The following is a 4,356-nucleotide window of genomic DNA, read 5'->3' as shown; positions in this document are numbered from 1 at the left end:
TTTATGATTTATGTGTCTGATTGTGAAAGCTATAATGTGGCTGCTAACACGTTAACAGCTAATAGGGAAGTGCTTCTTAATAGCCCATTTACATGTTGATCTAATCTTGGTCAAACAGCTAGAGAATTGAAAGGCCTGACCTGGAACAGCCCTGACTGTGTTCCTTGCAGACCTGGGCTCTAGAGCTTGGTGCTGGTGACTTCACAAAGGTTCCCCAGGTGACTGTCAAGGCTTTCATGCTGTGGTCAGAAGGGGCTTGAAAACAGGACTGCAGAGCTCTGGTTGCGATGCCACCAGAGGAACCTGGGCATGCTGCTCCAGAGAAGGGGCCTTTCAGCTCAGATGTGTAGTGCAGTCTGTACCAGTGTTGTGTGCTCTGTCCCTGCTTCTGGAGTTTCCTAGATCTGACGTAATTGTCTCCAGGGACTGCTGCTGAAGAGTGTTTTTATTTGTTTGTTTTGGGTTTTTTTTGTTGTGCTGGGAAAGACCTGATCCGTAACTGTTTTACTTAGCAAACATGTCTCCTATGTTGCCTGTGCCTTTGCATGCAGTTCCATCCTTGAAGAAGTGCATTTGTCAGCTGTGCTCCTGTGGGTATGTAAAAGGCTGGGGGAAGGAGCTTGGAGTGGTGGTTACTTGGCCAGAATGCTGCACTGTTATTCACTGCTATAAGTTGCATATGAAAAATTATAAATAAGGGTATCTCAGAGCATTTTCAAAGCTTTAAAGCAGGAAGCATTATTCCCCCATTCTGCCTATTCAACAGCGTGGTTCTTGTTTTTGTCATAGAAGTGAACAAATGGCAGGAAGGCTTCCGTTTTTCTTAGTAGGTGGATTACATCTCTAAGAGGAGAGCTTTCCACTCTTAGGCCACAAACTTGCCTTCGAATGGGTATTACTGGCTTTGAGTCTGTTTTAATGTCATACAAAGTAATTCTTTGTAAACATGCAAATTCTGGAAAAGATACAGGGGTAGAGCTTTACACAGTGGGAGAGCAACTGAAATACTGGGATTCATTAGTGGCTTTGTTAGTGTTAGTCTTGTGAATGTATGCAAACTTTTCTTGAAAGCAATGATTAGCTTTAGGCCCTTTGGCATAATAACATTCTCCAGTATTTGCAGGTTAAGAATAAAATTATTTGGGGAAAAAATATATTTCTGACTCATTCAGATTACATGCCTTTGTTTGTTTTAGAGCTACTAAATAATTAAGAAGAGAGTTTAAAAGTACAAAATTCCCACCCAGAGTTTATATTAGGCTGGTATGCATTGTTGTTACTCATCATGAGTATCAAGTGCACGTACTCCAAAAAGAACCAGAAGAAATGTTGTATTTTTGAGTACTTTTATCAAACTCTTATTTGTAAGGTACAAGTGTATCTGGTCCCTTCATTCCTCATTCTCTGTGTACGGTTCCTTTTTTTTTATTCAGTATTTATATTTAACTGGGGAAATGTGTTCCAGAGGGAAGTAACAGTGATTTGATTATTGTGTTAGAGGACTGTGCTATCAAGGACCTAAACATGTAGCACTGGAATCTAGATTCAGAAGGATTCTCTGGTTCTAACCAAGTAATGTACTGAAGTATAGGTCTGTCTTTGAGGTTTGCAGTAATCTTTCAGATGGTAGATTAGCTACTAGGGTAGCTAAAATGTAAGGATGTGGTAATACCTTGATCATTGCCTGTCTTAAGAAAAATTAAACTTGATTTTGGGTTGCTACTACATTGACAGTTCTGGATTAAGGGACAGCTAAGAATTTTGAGTTTCCTGTGAAGATTTGGCCTCAAATTCCAAGTAATATATATAAAAGCAGAAATTATATACCTGTGCACCTTAGGGGTCTTTACTACTTGCAGGTAAGTGCCACACTATGGTTTTTTTGTTATAAGTAGTAGCTCACCTGTCCACTGGTTTGTGGTGGATACTTAGGAAATTTTGGTTAGGCTTATATTAGAAGGCCATCATAGTATGTTGAACTTTAGGGTAAAATCCTCTTGTAGAGCAGTGATTTACTGATTAGTTAGGGGGAGTTGGGAGAACAGCAGAACATTAGCAGCTACAAATAACAATTATATTTCTATTTTTCCGTGACTTCTTTAAAACCGGGTGTTTGCTGAATAGGAATACAGTATTCATAGTGTACAGTGTTAAATGTCCAAGATACTTGTACTGAAATACGATTCAGAAGTACTTGCCCATTAAGGTTGGGAAATTACTTTTTTCATTAACTTCCTAATGAGAAGATCTTCTATTTAACTTCCTAAGAATAGGGAGTTTGAGCTTCTGAAGTTAGGTGCACTAGATTATCATTAGCTGACGTACACAGTGCAAATACCTCACTTCCCTCTCCATAGGAGAATATACCATAAGTTAGTGCAGCACTGCAGAGCAGTCAATATTTTGCAGTTTAGCTTTGCCCAACCTTACCAGGTGAGTTCCAAAAGGACAGGTTTATGAACTCCTGTACTCCTTGGTCTCTTTTTTTACTTTGGAAGATATATTAGCATTCTTTTCTTACCAAAGCATATACACATTGTTCATAAAGGTATGATGAAGTATCTGGAATCTTTCCTCCAAGTAAAATATCAAGTAGTACAGTGTTTGGTAATAGCAAATAATGTGTAGCTATAACAAAACATATTGATTGCTGTAACTTTTGCAGGATAACAGATAACTGTTTGCAGTCTGTCCTGTATATGCTCTGTCCGTACTGAACATACATCAGTCTATTTTTATTGAAAAGTGAAGCTAAAAGAACATATAATTGACTGTCACTAGTTCGCTGAGCATCGAAAAATTCACATACAGTTCTGTCCCTGGATTTCTGCAAGTAATGGCTGAAACAGTCTCAATTACAAGACTTAATGAACAACTAGTCCCCTCTGTTAGTTGTGTAACTGCTGCTTTTAGAATTGTTCATTGTGGCCAGTAGTAGCACTAGCTGAGAGATAAAATTTCTGCTTTGTGTTTGGAATGGCCATGAATAGAATACATGTGTTAATCCTGCATAAAGGTAGAAAGATGTGGTTTTATTGAATCATTTATGCTTCCTGTACTGTCTGTGGTTGTGTGGTTTGAGAAAATACTTCGGTTTTAATCAGCTGGGAGAGGTAGGAGAAGTAGAGGCTTCTAGTAGAGGAGAAGATGTTAGGGAAGGACTCTTTTGACCTAGCCGTTCTAGCTAAAATACTACAAGAAACAATGACCAGGCCACTGGGTGTGGGTCCCATGTGAGAGCTACAAATTTTCTACTGATTCCAGGATGTTCAGTGCTCAGTACTTCTCAGTATGGATGTTTATTTCACAAATACTAAATGGTAAGTGACATTTATGGATGTGTCTGTATATATGCATGTATGGAGAGATACAGAAATACATGTATCATCATTCCTTATGGGGCAAATTCACACCAAGTTTCATTCATGGATGGTGTGTGTGTGAGATGATGGTCAGAGGATCAGGGTAAGAATTCTCAGTGTATTAGGCCAGCAGTGCAAGCTGGCTTTTTGTAACAATACCTGTACAGTGAGAAGGTGTTTGACATGATGGATAAGTTGATAGCCATGTTTTCTTATTTCCCTTCCGACAGTTTGTTTGGATCTACTGACTGAAGTCTCTTAAATTAAGAATGTGTGAGAACAAGAGCAACTGCAGGCAAGGATTTACTTCCTTTCTTGCTCCTGCATCTTGTGCAAAACTCATTTATGCACAGAAGTAACATTGAACCTTGTGTAATTTCATAAGCGCACAGCTGAGGTTCTCATAATACCTTGCACAAGGGATGAGCAGTCTTCCACAGTGTGATGAGGACAGTTGAATAGAAGGAAGTAGATTTTTGTGGTGTATTTGAGATACATGTTGAAGTGAACGTACGCTTTTGCCTAATAGCTTATAGCTTTCATTGTTTTGCATGTAGAAGAGTGTATATTCATCTTCAGTATAACTACAGAGGTTTCTCAGAAGTGAGCTGGTAAATTATCTAAGGTACTTGGTAGCTTAACATGAAACATTTTTTTTTCTTTTTTAGTGGAGACTGGGAGAAGATAGGATGAGTAGGAACTTGAAAGGATATGAGTGCTCCAGTTTGAGTTCAGCCACAGAGTCCTTTAGCAAGCCTGAATTACATTTATGGCTTGATAGTTCTGGTTCAGTCTTCTGTGTTTCATCATTTGGAAACGCATTTGCAGAAATTACTCTATTGGCAGAACATTGCATGAGAGCTCTATCTTACTATCTGCAGTGCTTAACAACTTCAGCTGTGCTAACTTAAGTGCGGCACCATTTGGAGGTAGTTCTGCCATATGAGAGTATTTTTCGGACCATCCTACATTGTGATACCTACCTATGCTCTAT

The sequence above is a fragment of the Strix aluco genome, chromosome Z (genome assembly GCF_031877795.1).
Source record: "Strix aluco isolate bStrAlu1 chromosome Z, bStrAlu1.hap1, whole genome shotgun sequence".
NCBI classification, from domain to species: domain Eukaryota; kingdom Metazoa; phylum Chordata; class Aves; order Strigiformes; family Strigidae; genus Strix; species Strix aluco.
The sequence above is the reverse complement of the archived record's forward strand: the minus strand, read 5'-3'. Positions refer to the sequence as shown.